The sequence below is a fragment of the Arachis ipaensis genome, chromosome B1, assembly GCF_059453495.1.
Source record: "Arachis ipaensis isolate K30076 ecotype BB chromosome B1, ASM5945349v1, whole genome shotgun sequence".
Lineage (NCBI taxonomy): Eukaryota > Viridiplantae > Streptophyta > Magnoliopsida > Fabales > Fabaceae > Arachis > Arachis ipaensis.
Window position 1 is genome coordinate 40,062,515 of NC_142436.1, and position 17,469 is coordinate 40,079,983.

The window sequence follows — 17,469 nt, forward strand, 5'->3', positions numbered from 1 at the left end:
AACCACACTTTTCATTACAAAACACTTAAAACCGTAGTTTTTTATAAGAAAAAGCGTTTTCTAATGGAAAAAAATAAATTAGAAGATTTAAAAGAAGAAATTATTAAACTATCAAAATTAATAGATCAAAAACTAATGATTTTAACTAATGTTAATTGTAATGACACTGAATTCCTAAAATCAATACAAAATGATTTTTTTCAAAATCTTTATTTTATTATAAGTTTTATTGAAGGACTTCAAAAACCTGAAAAAACTTATATTTCACACGGAATTTCTAAAAAATGCTACCATGGAAATGATTTCCCACATCTTTATCATACTTTTAACCCACAATTAAATTCTATAGTAGATATGCTTAAAGAAATTTTAGTATCCATAAAATTTCAAAGAAATAAGGAAAAAGAGGAACCTAATATAAACGAAATCAAACAGATATTAAATAAATACTTTCAGAAAGAGAATCCCAAAAAAGAAAATTTTCAAAATATAATCAACATAGCAGAATTAAAAGTAAAACCACCATTGAAATTATGAATATTGAAGAAAAATTAGAAGAAGTTACAATGCTTTTTAAACAATTAAAAACGGCTCAGAAAAATAATATTATGGAACAAGGATTTCAAATAGAAGAAGAATTAGTAAATTCTGAAAATATAGAAAATGAAGAATACATCCTAGATTATTCAAATGACGAAGAACCAGCAATTCCAATACAAGTAAAAAACGAAGTTGGAACATCTAATGATAGTCAATCTCAATTTAAATGGGAAACATGTTTTGATAATTATGCTTTTAAAAAAGGGTTTATAAATAAAGATTCAAAATATACAAAAATACCATCAAAATATGTTCCTAAAACCCAGGAAATGGAAGGAGAAAGAATGCTCGATTTAGACTGTAAAAAGAATGAAAAAGAAATTTTCGAAAATTGGTTGAATTCCTTCTTATTAGAAGCCTTTACTAATCCAAAACTTAGTGAATTATCTGGAAGAGATATTTAGAATTACATAGGGTTTCATACTAAAGGAACTATAAGAGATTATATGACATCAATAGAAAACCAAATAATAGAAGAATTAGCAACAAAAACAACAGCTTATGATAAGATATTACATATAATGATGATTCTATATAAAGAATTTTTTGGAAAAAATATTATAGATCATAGACAAGAAGTCTATAATAAAGAATATCAAGAAGCAAAAAACCATTTAGCTAATATTCAGATATATGATTTATGTAATGTGGAGTCTTATATATGTGAATATAGAATACATTATTACAAATTAAAAGAAGAAGATAAAAATCATTATCTTAGTATGTATATAATAAAACTTCCATATCCTGCTAATGAATTTATAATGGGAAGATTTATAAGAGAAATAAATAGGGGGACAATTGAAAATAATTTTGGTGGAGCAACCTCTGCAATAAGAGAGGAAATAAAAGAACGTTGTATGCAAGAAGCGACTCAAAAAAGATTTGCAAATATAATTAGAATTTGCTGTCAGGATAATGGAGAGATACCCCAAAAATATGGTCTTAATAAAAATTTTCAAAGAAAAAGAAAATATCAATTTAGAAAAAGAAAATACTATCCAAACTGGAGAAAAAAGAGGTATTTTAGAAAAAGAAATAACAATAAAAACAAAAGACAAAAAAGTGACTATTGCCCAAATAAAAAAGAAAATTGTAAGTGTTGGTATTGCCAAGAAGAAGGACACTATGCAAATGAATGTCCAAAAAAGAAGGATAAAAAGGATCTTACCAAACAAATAGAAATTGCTAAGTCTTGTTTCATGGAACCATTAGAAGAATCTGATGATAACCTAGACTATATTTTTGAATATGTCTCAGAAACAGACTCAGAGACTGAGTAATAATGCCACATTTATTACTATAAAAATAACAGAAAAATTTATAAATGCTTTCATAGATACTGGAGAAACACAATGTTTTGCTAGTACAAATATAAAACTTGATTGGAAAAAATTAAAGAAACCATTAAGAGTTAGAATAGCTGACAAATCAATACATAAAATTGACCAAAAAACAAAGATGGCTGAAATTTTTATTCAAAATTATAGGTTCATTGTTCCATCTATATATATGTTAGATTCTGGAATGGATTTTATCATAGGAAATAACTTTTTAAAGCTATATCATCCATTCATTCAAGAATTAACATATATAGTTTTAAAAGCTCCACACGATTCTTCAATAAATCAAAAATCAAAACGTATAAAAATACCAACTACTACTATAGATAAGATCTTAAAATTTAAAATATTTTCTATATTAGAGACATGTTATTTAAATTTATACTTTCAGATAAATATTCCAAAAAATAATATTGAAATAAAGATAGAAGAACTTTTGGATGAAATTTGTGCTGAAAATCCTTTAGATATTAAAAATACAAATAACGAATTAGTAAGCATTAAATTAAAAGATCCTACAAAAGAGATAAATGTTCCAAATAAAATTCCTTATTCCGCAAGAGATAGAGAAGAGTTCTCATTAGAATGTAGAGATCTTTTGGAAAAAGGAATTATAAGATTAAGTAAAAGTCCTCATGCGGCTCCAGCAGTTTATGTCGAAAACAATAATGAAATTAAAAGGGGAAAACGAAGAATGGTTATTAACTATAAGAAGATGAATGAAGCAACTATTGGTGATGCTCATAAACTTCCAAGAAAAGATTCTATTTTAGAAAAAATCAAAGGAGCAACTTGGTTTTCATCTCTTGATGAAAAATCAGGATATTGGCAACTTCGTTTAGACGAAGAAACAAAGAAATTAACTGTTTTTACTTGCCCAACAAAAGAATCAACAAGTGTGTTGCTCTATGAATGGAATGTATTACCATTCGGATTAAAACAAGCCCCAGGTATTTATCAAAGATTTATGGAAGAAAATCTAAAAGAGTTAAATGAATTTGTTTTAGTGTACATTGATGATATACTAATTTTTATAAAACAGGATAAAGAAGATCATCTTCAAAAATTATTAATAGTTTTAGAAAGATGTAAAGAAAAAGAATTAGTTCTTAGCAAAAAGAAAGCAAGAATAGCAAAACAAGAAATAGAGTTTCTTGGATTAATTCTATCCACTCAAGGAAAGCTAAAACTTCAATCAAATGTTCTAGAAAAGGTAAATTTATTTCCTAATAAAATAAAAGATAGAAAACAATTACAAAGATTTTTAGGGTGTATAAATTATATTTCTGATTAAGGATTTTTAAAGAATATAACAGAATACACTAAAAGCTTATTTCCAAAAATAAGTACTAAAAAAGAATGGAAATGGGATGAAAAAGATAGTATCCAAATTCAAAGAGTTAAAGAATTATATGAAAAACTTCCAGAACTTTATATTCCAGAAGAAAACGACTACTTAATAGTAGAAACAGATGCTTCAGACATAACCTGGTCAGGATGTCTAAAAGCTAAGAAAGCTATAAAAAGTTTGGAATAAGAAAAAGAATCACTAGATTCTAAATATTTCCCAAAGGAATTACTTTGCAGGTATATTTCAGGGACTTTTACTCCAACAGAACAGAGATATACCACTCATGAAAAGGAAACTCTAGCAGCAATTAAATCTCTTAAGAAATGAAAAATTGATTTACTACCCAAAGAATTTACATTAAGGACAGATTCAAGTTACCTAACAGGTTTCATACGATATAATTTAAAAGTTGATTATAATCATGAACGATTGGTAAGATGGCAATTATTTTTGTTACAATATCCAATAAAAATTGAATATATTAAGGGTGACAAAAATGTTATTACAGATACATTAACAAGAGAATGGAGTTCGTCTACAACGCATTAGATCAAGAAATTCAAAAATATGAGCAAGAACTCGAAAAATGCAAGCATTGTCAGCAAATAAAGACACAGATCCAATCCCTCAAGAAGGCCATTGAAGCAATGAAATCAACACAACAAGCAAAACCATCAGAGTTCAGCCAGCTAAGCATGGTGGACAAATCAGGTGAAGAAAAAATTTCAGAAAATAAAACAATTGCTGAAATTATTAAAAAATTCACCCAAGATAAAAAATATTATGTAATTTATAATGGCCCTATGAAATGAGTATATGATGCCTGGGAAAAAGCGGCACCATTCACACATCAATCAAGGATAATTCATAAAGGAGGTTTTTTAACACTGGAAGAGACAAAGGAATCCTTCAGGGAATATGAAGCTCTCCATCCAGACCAAATCCTAAAAAGAGCAGATAAAGCTCCAATTCAAACCCAGAGAACAGGGATAATTAGAAACATTCCTACAAGGGCTGAAATCAAGGATAAGAAAAGGGTCTGTAGATCAAATCTCAGAGAAACCCTTAACATAGTCCTGAATTGGACTGAAGAAAAAATGGCAATTTTGGGATATTATCCTATTGCCAAAGAACAGCTAACAAAGCTGGTTATATTTCCAGATGCTTCCCCATCTGACACCTATACAATTTTTTCAATATGCAGTAAAGAGATTTAAAAATATGATTGACAATGTAAATCCAAGGGATATATCCCTAAAATTTACAAACAGTCAACCTATTCTTAATGAAGAAGAAGAATGCTTGGTTCCAGCACACCAAGTAATATTCATGTCCGTCTTCCCAGGAAATTTTCAACCAATTGATCAGATTCAAGATTTAACAATTTACAGTCATGAAGGAAGGCTAGCCAGCACATTAGCAAGGGTCTTTGAAAGAACTCAAAAAATAACGAAGGAATCTCACACAAGGATTAATTATAAAAGTAGAAATACTCTGCTTGTGTCCAGTAAAAGAAATGAAATTGAAGAAAGAGAGATGAGAATCTTGGTGGAATTTGAATCAGCATTCTACAACTTATTTGGACTTTTAAAAAAGCTCCCTGAAGGGATAAAGAGGAATCTCTGCTATTTGATAAAAGACAGAGAAGACCACAAGTGCCAGCTATGTGCCTCAGAGATATCTGAAGAAAGCAATAATGAAACGGAATCAACCCACATGATAAAGGAAGAAGACAATGCATCTGAAGGTCACATGATAAAAGAGGAGGACAGTGCATCTGAAGCATCTCTCAACATTATTGCATAGTGACGTAAGCACTTAGGTCATAAAGCACCAACAATGTAGCTGGTGCAAGATAACAAACAATGACGTAAGCAATGACGTAAGCAATGACATCATAAGAAGGGTAAGGATGGGAATTGTCCATCAAACCCAACTATTATAAATAGGTTGCTTAGGCAATTGTAGAAGGCATCAGACAATAGAAAGCAGAAGGCTAAGAGTACTCATATGCTAGGAGAGCAAGGAGGAAGCTGCCGATGTGATTCTATAGTCTGAGGAAGAATTCCCTTAGGAAAAATAATTCTGAACTCCCCTCTGGAGTTAGTATCTACAATCTCCCCTCTGGAGATAAAAACACCTTATGTAAAATATACTAAATAAAGGAAGTTTTTCTCCAGAAAGGTACATCTTCATCCTAGTCTTTAAATTATGAATTATTTAGAAAGTTTAGAATTAACAGAAGAATCTGATTATTATAGATTAACTGCTTTATTAGATAATGAAAAACAGGCTGTTCTAAAAACAGAATTAAATCTCAAATCAAATGAAAACTTTAATAAACAAAATCTTTTAAAAGAAGTTTTTAATAGTAAAAATATAATATACTATGGAAAAATTCAACTTGAAGCCCCTATAAAGATAAAATCCGCCAATGGAGAACTTGAAATAGCTTTGATAAATGATGAAGAATTGAGTAAACAGATTGAGAAAATTAAGGATCAACAAAAAAATCTAAAATTGGATGGATTCATATTAGTACTATACAAGTCTTAATCAAATCTACATATATGAAAGGAATTAATTCACCAATAAGCTTAGCAATCTGTGACAAAAGAATTACTGATGACCCAATAGATCAAATAATCGGAATTGTCCATGGAAACTTGGAAAACGTAAATGTTAAATTCAATGCCCATCTTGGATATGCTATACCTTTATCAACTGAAAATCTTGGAAGATCTAAAGTTTGGCTTATAAATTTCACAGAAAGAATCTAATGGAACAAGATGATGAACCATTTTCAATTACATATGCAATAAATTATGCGTTAACAAATAGCCATCATAGTATAATATTTAAAAACAGAGAAAGAATTTATGTCGATGAATTATTTCAGAAAATTGTAAAAACAGAAATACCAAAATATAAAGCTATTGAAAACACGATTCTATTATTAAAAGAACCATCAGGAAAATTAGTTTCATCAAATTTTCAAATAAGAGAATCTAAAATTAATAACCCTTTAAGTTTATCTAAGTTAAAGATTAAAGAAAAAAATTCTGAAATAAAAGAATTAACAAAAAAGGTCGAAAAATTAAATGAAATCCTAAACACTAAATTATGAGAATAAATAAAGAAGAAATATATGTAACTTATCAAGACAAGAAACAAGAGCTCTTTGAAAGAGAAAATCGTTTGAATTATTTACAGTTCTCTGAAATAAATCAAAGAGCATTTGAAGCTCTAAAGATAATCTATGACAAGTTGAAAAGAGAAGTTGAAGAGTTAGAAAAATTAATAGAATCTCTAGAAAATAGTGATGAATCGATGATAGAGTTCGCGAAAATTCTAAAATAAATAATGAAGCATAAAAAGATAGAAAAACCAGAAAATAAAATAAAAAGAAAAAGGGGGGGGGGGGAAATTAAAAAGTAAAATAAAGGAGTATAAAAGGGAATTAAATAATCTTCAGATCGAAATTGATGACCTTTTAATAAAAAGGATAGAAATAAGAATAAATATAAATAAGTTAGAATTAAACTTAAAAAATTTATAAATGCCTGGAAAACCATATTATGACTTAAAAGAATTAAAGCTGTTGAAAGAAAAAATGGAGAATGAAGTCGAAAAATTAAAAAGATATTTAGAAACAACAGAAAGTGTAGAAATAAAAGAAGTTTTTGAGGATTTGAGAAATTATATTAAAGAAAAAGACAAATAGATAAAAGATTTTATATACAATAATCCATGCAAAAAAGAATATTATAAACTAAAACAAGATTGAAAAATTATAAAAATGAAATCAGAATTATAAATATACATCAAGGACTAGTAATAAATGATCATATAACAAATACAAGAGAAATAGTAGAAATGGTCAATACTTTAGATTATGAATTTGAAAATTATTTTTATCAAAATCCTTTAAATAAAGCACCACCAATTGAATCTATATTCGAAATAAAATATGAAGAGTTAATAGAAATTTCGAAAAAGAAATTAAAAGAAAAGTCGACTATAAAAAATTGATATCAGAGCCAAGTTAACGATTAATGGTAACACTTTCTCTTTAAGCAACACTTTTAGTGACACGCTTTTAAATCAATAACAACCACAAAATGAAAAACATCTTTAGAAAAAGTTAAAATTGGCAACTTTATCAGAGTGGCCACCATTTTCTATAATTCAAGGTTCTAAAAACCAGTTTAAATTGGTCGATCAGACCGATCCAATTAAAAACCATTAAAAATTTTTATTCGGATTATAAACAAAATCACTCAATTCAAAGTTTATATAGAACTAGAAAATTGGTCAGTTAAATCGAACCAAAAATCAATCAGTTTTTATTAAAGCCAATAGACGATATCGTTTCTTTTCTAGCTCTCCACCGAACTCTTCTTTCTTTTTTTTTTTTGTCCTCTTCATCCGTCGAGTTCAGTGTTTCAACCCTTTACACTGTGTTATGGAAGGTTGTTCAGTTGAGGAAAGAGTATGAAATGTTGCTGCTGCAATGTTTCCTAGAGCATGAATTATTACGCCACTGTAATATTTTTTAGCTATGTGCACTCGCATTATAGAGAGCTATATTTGAGCATTGGGATAAATCTAAAGTCCAAAAACTAAATTTTTTTTCTTCTCATTTATAAAATGGTGAAGTCTACCATACCCTCTCTAAAATAAAGGATAAATTATCCCTTGTGATATATACAGTAATTATTGATAAATTATCTTTTTTATCATAATTTTAAGATTCACGTTGTCTTCTCTTTTCTTTATGTTTCTCTTAAAATTTAATAACAGTGTCATTTTCATTATCTCTACCAAATACACCTCTTCCCTAATTTAAAAAAAAAAAACTAATGCATTGGTGGGAACATGTTAAACTATTATATTGTCACAAAAATATTAAATTATTATTCAAATAACAATAAGACAAAATGAAGCAAGTATTTTAATATTCACATTCGTCTCAAATATTAATTAATTATTTTATTATTCATGCCATTAATTACCTACAAGAATTTTATTTATGGTGCAAATTCATATTTGTCATACAAACTCATATTCTCTTGCTTCTCTCCGAACGTAATATCTTCTAATACGAAAAAAAATCTTAAAAAGAAGAGAGGTAAAAAATTGATAGTTGTGCTCGTTGAAATTAGAGATTAAAAACGTATGAACAAGTTTAAAATCCTAACTTAATTGATTGGAAATGGTGATTCGATTTGAAAGGAATTAGAATTTTAAAATTGGAGAAAGAAGTGTATTTGGTGGAGATGATGAAAATGACATTGTTATAAAATATCAAGGGAAACATAGCGTCAATTGAAAAGAAAAGAGAAGATAACGTGAATCTTGAAACTCTAGTAAAAAAATAATTATTAATAATACATTGTATATATCACAAGGGGTAATTTACCCTTTATTTTAGAAAAGATACAGTAAAATTTACCTTAAAATATATTTTTTAAAAAATAGTATATTCCAATAGGCACGAGTGAAATTGTAAGAGCTTTTATAAAGAGTAAGTATTTACTATTTAATATATAGATGTGTTTGGACATAGTTATAATGTTTTAGGATTGTTTAAACTAAATATATTAAAAAAATATTTATTAATTATTTATTGCTAATAAATAAATATTATCAAAAAGACTTTTTTTAATTTTTGTTAATATTTATTTATTTGTTTTGTTTTTATCATAATTACTTTATTTTAAAATACTCATATATTACATCTAAATATTTAATTTAAATTAAATATATATTAAAAATTATAGAATATATAATACACTTTTTAAATAAAACCTTAGGAACTAACATACAATTACACTGACAAATATAATATTTTTTTGTGTGCTTAACCTTTGTATTTATAATATGTAATATATAATATCATGAATTATATATATATATAAACTTTGATTTTGATATTTTATATTTGAATTTTGTATTTTACTTATATAGGCTTATGAGATTTTGATTAAAATTGTATTTTTAATTTGTATATTTTTAGATTTTATATTAAAATATATTTATACTTTTATGTATTTATTTATAATTTTATATATTATTTTATTATAATTCAATTATTTCGATTTAAATCGGTTGAACTATTAAATTAATAAACTAATTTGTTCTAGAAATTATGCATTTTTTACTAACTTGGTTTTCGCCTACTCTAATGTACAGGATTTTGTGGATAACGTGGATTTTCTTAGGGAGTCCGAGGAAACTTTGACATAGTATTTTAAGATTGAAGTTGCTTGCGTCAGAGAATATGCCATCTTCCATTTTTTTTTTAGATGATTGGATAATTCAACAAATGTCTTAAATGAATGATACTTGATGATTTTGGCAATAGCCACGAAGTAATAGTTTTTCTCATGTACATTTTTATAGGGGTTAAGTACTGAAATCGTCCCTAACGTCTTGCGTGAAAATTAAAATCGTCCCCGACCTTTTTTTGTTATTAAAATCATTCTCAACGTTACAAAACATTATAAAATTGTCCTTTTCCACTTCAATTTTATTTTTTTACCATATTACCCTTCATTATTAATAAAAATAATTAAAAATAATATTAAAAAAATTAAAACAAACCCCACCCCCAAACCCCCCTCCCCCCTCCCTCCTCCCTCACTCCCTCCCCCTCCCTCACCCTCCCGTAACCCCCTCAGTCGACTGCCTCACCCCCCCCCCCACCCCTCAACCCTCACCCCACCCTCTGTCCCCTCCCACCCCTCAACCCTCCCCCCTCCGCCCTCCCCTCCCGTAACCCCTTCAGCCGACTGCCTCACCCCCACCCCTCAACCGACTGCCTCACCCCCCACCCCTCAACCCTCCCCCCTCCCCCCTCCCGTAACTCCCTCACTCACCCTCCCGTAACCCCTTCAGCCCACTCCCTCACCCCCTACCCCTCATCCCTCACCCATCACCCCACTTCCGACTCCCTTCACTCCCTCAGCTCACTCCCTCACCCCCTCACCCTCCCGCAACCCCCTCACCCCACTCCCGTAACCCCCTTCCCCAGAACCCACCACCACCCCAACTCAGAAAATCATAACTCAGAAAATCAAAATAATCAAAACTCAGCAATAATAATCAACAAATTCAGCAACAACAATAATCAAAACTTAGCAAAACTCAGCAACAATTCACAAAAAATTCAGAAATTCTACAACAGAGGAAGAAGAAGAAGAAGAAGAGTGGCAGATCACAGGCGGCAGGGCGGCGGTGCATGTGCGGCGATGCAGCGGTGGCGGCAACAGCGAAGATCGGCGGCGTCCGTGAAGACCGGTGGTGGCGGCGAGGACCCTTCCCCTTCCCCCTCTTCTTCCCGAAACCCCCTCCCCCTCTTCTCCCTTCGCGTTCCCTTCCCCCTTTTCCCGAGGAGCAGATCGGCGCAGGAGCGAAGAGCGGCGGCGGCAGCGAAGAGCGGCGGCGGTAATGAAGATCGGTGGCGGCGGCGAGGAGAGAAGAAGAAGAAGAAGAAGAAGAAGAAGAAGAAGAAGAAGAAGAAGGTGGTGGTGGTGCAGTCGGCAGGCCGGCAAGGCGGCGGGCGACGGTGCGGCGGTCCCCTTCCCTCCCCCCTCCCCCCCCTCCGCCCCCTTTTTCTCGCGCTCCCCCCTCCCCCCTTTCTTTCTCTCCCCACCCCCCTTCTCTACCCCCCTCTCTGTATCTTTCATTTCTTTTTATTTATTTTATATTATTTTATTTTATAATTATATTTATTTTATTTTATAATTTTTTTAATGAGGGGTAGTTTGGTAATAAAAAAAATAAAATTGGTAAAAATGATGATTTTAAAGCGTTTTTGAACGTTGAGAATGATTTTAATAACGAAAAAAGGTCGGGAACGATTTTGATTTTCACGCAAGACGTTAGGGACGATTTCAGTACTTAACCCTTTTTATAGATTTACTAATTTCAGTATTATTATTATTATTTGGAAAAAAGACATTAATTTTTGAATTTTTATTTCGTGGATAAATTCGTTTCTAAAAATCTAAAAATATAAAAACGCTCTTTATTATTCAAAATGCATGACGGATCAATTTTTTTGTGCAAAATGTTCCCTCATACGTAACGGAAATAGGTGATGTGGTGCTTAGTTGGCGTGTTATATGCCTATGTGGCGAGGCAGTATCGTTGAGGAAGCTTTGTGTGTCCGCTATGGAAAAAGTTTTGGACAAATAGGTCACTATGACTTAAAATAGCAACATTTGAGAACATTGACTATAGTCCTTGCGTTTAAACGTAATTCCAAAGAAGCCGATATGAATCCCATACAATTACTTGATGCCCTAGCATATATATGTATGATCTTTTTCCTCTATATAAAACAATTGATCTTCTCCGGTTATTCGTTTTCATGTAAGGTTGCACTAGTGAAACTTCATTGGTGGAGTTAACAGTGTCGTCTATACTGGTAAGTACCTTTATTGTGAAACTCATTGGGTTTATGCTTTCGAAAGTTATTTGCTATGCATGTCATGGGTTGGGGTTTTTGTATAATGTAGTTAGTGAGGGACATGGACGATGGGTTTGTGGGGTTTAGGGCTTAGGTAGGTGCTGATTTGCTAATGCTTAGTGCTAATCATGGTAGACAAATTTGGTAAAGTGTGAACTATCTGAGTATTTTGTGCTGAACAATGTTGCAGATAGACGATATTTTTGTGGTTCCTATTTTTTTTATCACGGGGGTTACTTTTCAAGGGTCCCTACTGGTGAGTTAGTTTACTTATATGGTAAAGTTGAAAGGTTTCTATCGATGGACTTAGATTTTGTAAATTTCGATGATTTGATAAAATTGTTCAAAGGACTAGGATATCAAGCATACAAGGAGGCATATTGGTATGATCTAAAGAGCAAAGATATAGAGTCAGGGATGCATGTACTGAGGGGAGATGCAGGAATCAACCAGATGCGTCAAGCTAAGATGAAAAACAAAGACACTGATGAGTTCTATATATTTTTCGATCATCCTATTGATGACCCGGAACTTGAAGATGGTGCTGGTAAGGAAAACGATGAGGTAGAGGAAGATGTCGTTCGTATTGAAGTGGAGGAATTAGATCAGTCATCGACTGAGCATAATAGTTACGAGAGTGCATATGATGAGCTGTATGCACCTCCACCTCCCCGTTATGAAAGTAACAGTGAGAGTGGGGAAGATGGTGTTGGTAGGACTATATCTAACAAAGGAAAGAGGAAACAAGTGCCTGATTCCTCTAAGAGAACCACTTGGCCCAAGAAGCAACCCAAGAAACAAGCAAGACGTGTGTCTCAGAGAACAAGGTCTAATGCAAGAAAGAATGGGCCTGCGCATGAGCCCGAGACAGGTGGGCCTGCAAGACAGCCCAATAGATCTAGGCCTGCAAGGGAGCTCAATAGAACTAGAGGAGCAAGGCCAGCACTTGTAGACTATATCAGTGATGTAGACACGGATGATAATGATATTGTATAGGAGTATGAGTCTGAGGAGCTACATACACCCGTTTCTTCTGAGGATAAGGGAAACAAACATCATTGGCCTGAGTTCAATGACCAATATAGTTTCAGAGAAGGAAGATTTGAGCTTGGAACAAGATTTGCTACAATTGAAAGATCCTTTATTGCTGAAGGCAGGAAGTTGGTTTGGATCAAGAATGACAAGAGAAAGAGTTAGGATTGGGTGCAAGGATGAAGAGTATCCTTGAATTGCCCACTTGTCTTATAATAGGCAATTACAATGCTTCCAAGTCAAGACTTATAGAAATGAGCACACTTGTGCCAAGGACCTTGGAAGTAATGCAGCTGGTCAACATTAGATCAGCAAAAAGGTGGAGAAAAGGATGCTAACACACCCGCTTATGACCACTCATGAAGCTATTGATTTTTGAGAGAAGACTTTGACCTTACTACGCATCCAAAGATGGTGTATAGAGCTATCAAGGAGGCAAAAGAGAGAATGATGGGCAATGAAAGGGAACAGTATGAAAAATTGAGGAACTACTTATTGGAGATACACAGAAGTAATCTTGGGTCTTCTACATTGCTAGACCTAACTCCTCAACCTCAAGCACCCCAATCCCCATACGTTTGACAAGTTGTATGTTTGTTACGAGGCCTATAAACTGGGATTTAAGAGTGGCTGCAGACTATTGATTCACCTGGATGGAGCATTTCTTAAAATCTACCATGGGGGGCAACTACTTCGGCCATTACACAAGATGCTAACAACCAGTTCTACGTGGTTGCATATACAGTTGCAAGATCTGAAAACAAAGAATCATAGAAGTGGTTCTTAACACTTTTACAAGAGGATATTGGTGATGTGAGCAACTACGGTTGAAATTTTATGTCGGACCAACAGAAGGTTATTTCCCTTTTTGTCAATCCTTATGTGTTCTGTGAGTCATTGAATGGATTATATTTATTTGTAAATTTGGATTATTTCCTTTTTATTAGGGCCTGCTACCTGCACTAAAAGAGGTAATGCCTAATGCACATGTCAAAAACTGTGTCATGCATATGTGGAAGAATTTCATAAACCGATTCAAATATTTGTATATCAGAGAAATAGTATGGACTGTGCAAAATGCACCACCATCTCTGAATTTAAGTCAACCGTGGAAAGAATGAAAGAAGTGAACAACGACGCTTGGGCCTACCTCATGAAATTTGATCCTGCTACCTGGATTAGAGCATACTTTAGCCATGGTCCCAAGGTCGACAATCTAACAAACAACATGTGCGAGTCATTTAACGCAAAGGTGTTGAAGTATAGATGCAAGCCGATACTTACAACGTGCGAGGAATTATAGTGCTATGTGATGCGGCGAATGGTTCAACACAAGAAAATGCTAGGGACTCATGAAGGAAAACTCGCACCAGTGCAAGAGAAAAGGCTAAAGAGGCTCATCAAACCAAGAAACAAATGGACAGTAGAGTGGATTGGTGATAACGAGCGCAAACATTTTGAAGTTACGTACAAGGGCTCTAAAGTCGATGTGGATCTGATCAAGCATAGCTGCTCATGTAACAGATGGCAACTCACTAGTCAGTCAAAGCCTGAAATTTTAATCATGCTGTGAATTTCAATTTTAATCATGCTTATACCATTTTATTATTGTCTTACTGTTGTCTTGCTGTAAAGGGATGTCGTGCATTCATGCTATAGCTGCAGTAAGAAAAAGACACGATAACCCTAATGATTATGTGCATCCATGGCTGTGTATGGAGTCTATTAAAAAGACATACGAATACTTCATCCAGCCAGTAACTAGTGAGGAATACTGGACACAGTCTGAGTATACTAAACCTGCTCCACCCATGTTAAAAAGGCCAATTGAACGTCCTAAGGTCCATAACAGACAGAAAGACCCAGCTGAGGTTGTCATTGATGGTGACAAGTTAAAGAGGAATTTCTATGTCATGTGTAGCAAGTGTGGTGAGAGGGGACACAACTACAAGACGTGCAAAGGGGCACCATCCAACCCAAACTGGAAGCCAAAGACGAAGAATCCATGGAAGAAGCCCAACGAATGCCTCTCACTTGTGGTGCTTCCATTGTCACAGTTAGCCCCTCAGGGAGAGGTACTACTTAGTTACTCAGGGATGTTACTGTCCCCCTGATAATAACTTCAGGGGTTTAGTTATCCATTTTAAAATTACTTAGGGTTTTATCTGTCTCCACAGTAATTCATTACGGTTTTAAACGTCTTAATTTATTATACGCTTCATTGAGACTGTTAACACTAAATGGAATTTTAGACTGGGGAGCAGAGTAAACTTGATGCAACCAACCCTCCTCATGTTGAATAGAATTCTAATAAACATTCATTTGCTAATGAGGTATCCTTTCATAGACTTTGTTGGCTTTTGTTTGTTGTTTTCGATGCATTCACAATTCTTTCGACCTTACTGCAGGGTAATCCGAATACAAACTTTTCCCCGATGTCTGAGTAAGAATCTGGACTTTCAGTAGCAGTGGCTGCAACACCATCAAGGCTTCCGCAAGTAACATTTAGGCCTCCCGCCCAGTCTTCATCATGGCTTGCTCCTAGGCAATTTAGACCTAAGCAAACCATAAGGAGGAAGCATGAGGCAAATAAACCCTCTCAACCTGTATCACCTCCCCAGCCTGAATAGCATCTGCCCTCTCCATAACAACCAACTACATCAGGAGCCTCTCCACAGGCTTTGGCATCAGCAGACAAAGCAACTCAACGGCTGTTTAAGTTCATCCCCACTCCAAGACTAAATAAGTCTAGTAGTTAACACTACATGTTTAGACTTTAGTTATGCCATCAACATCTTTTTTGGAAATAGTGTGATTTACAAACCAACTCTTTTTGGAAACAATGTGATTGTATAACTCGCAGGCTTAAGTTATGCCTTATTTTGGTAGTAGGTATGTTTAGACTTCTTTGATGACATTAACATCTCTTTAATGAGATTAATATATGCTTTACTTATCTAATCATATCTCTACAGATTATGCCATTAACTTGCTTAGGGCAATAGCTTCATATACATTTTTCATCACTTTGCTGGATATAGCATCGTTTAATACAATACTTTTGTCTAAAAAATATACAACTCTTGGGAACTCATCCCATACCTCATTACAATATTTTTTTGACCTACTTTTCTACTTTTCAGCCAATTTTGGCAATAACGGAAGCAAAAATTATACTAACCACTACAAGAATAATCCAATACACATTAACATTTTTTCCTCTCCAGATGCAACAGCTTCTTCTCCAAATCAGTTAGTCTCTGTTCTACTACTTTTTTTTCAAGATACACTTTCAGATCATCAACCTCGTTCTCAGTCATAAACTTGTCTTTGGCTCCTATTGTTGAAACATGGTCATCCAGCCATAAGAAGAACTTGTAATGACTGGAATTTTTCAACTGCATATTTATCATTCCAAAACAAAAATCACATAAACAATGTCCGTAAAATCAAACTCACTAAAACAAAATCACCAACTTACCTTAAAGAATGGACATCCAAAGAGCAATCTATTGGGGTTCGTCATCGTCCTCGATTTGTACAATATGGCATACACTCCACATTTACACGTCGGAGCAATCTCGTCTTTCTCCTCTCCAGCTTCCACGCATTTAACGGTTGACGGCAGTAGAACGCATCGTGTTCTAGATGAAGCTCCATCGCTGGCCATTGAACATTGCACAATACCACCACTCTCAAGCTCTCACAGAAATGACAACGGCAATGGCGACTGGGTTCCATTTGAAGACACAGGGCACATAAGCAAAACGACGTCGTCTTTTTATCCAGGGACGAATTTGTCCCTAACATCAATCGATCTTTACACCTGTACACCGTTACAGTGGAGGTCACCCATCAACACCAACTAAGCGCCACATCACCTGTCTCCATTACATCTGAGGGATCATTTTGCACGAAAGGACTGATCCGTCATGCGTTTTGAATAGTAAGGATGTTTTTGTATTTTTAGATCTTCAGGGACGAATTTGTCCACGAAAAAAAACTTAGAAACTAATTTGTCCTTTTTCCTTATTATTTTTATCTTTTAAAAAATGTTAAAGCACTTCTAAACTGTCGATTTCTAAAGAAAAATCTATATTGTTGAACAAAATCTTGCATAATTGCATTGCTAAAAAAAATACAACTGAGATGTCTAATAAGAGCAGGTACAATGTAAACTCATTGCGACTATGTTGGGTAAAGACAGAGAAAACTCAAGCTATCTGTTATGTGCCTTGTGGGTGGAGGTTGATGCAAATCCAAGAATTTCTTTTTGACAAAAAATTCTAAATGGTTCTGACAATTATCTCGAATGATAACGAAATGTTTAAGAAAAAAATATTTTTTTTATTCTTGATCTTTATTTTTGTGAGACTGATTAGTTTTTCTGTTAATATTTTTCTCTGTATTAATAGAATAAGCCTATATAGCATGTTAAACTGTTAATTTATCCATTAAGAACCAACTAGAATTGAGAGATTTTTTTGTTGTTGGAAGTCTCATTATTTTTTGAGAATAATTGTCAAAGCCATTTATTTTGATTTTGATTTTTTATTATTTTTTAAATACATTAGTTAAATTTACTGTGTAAAACTGAGAAATATTGGTGATTTTTAAATTATTTGCACTTATAAAAATTAAATAGAAAATATATTAGTGATTAACGT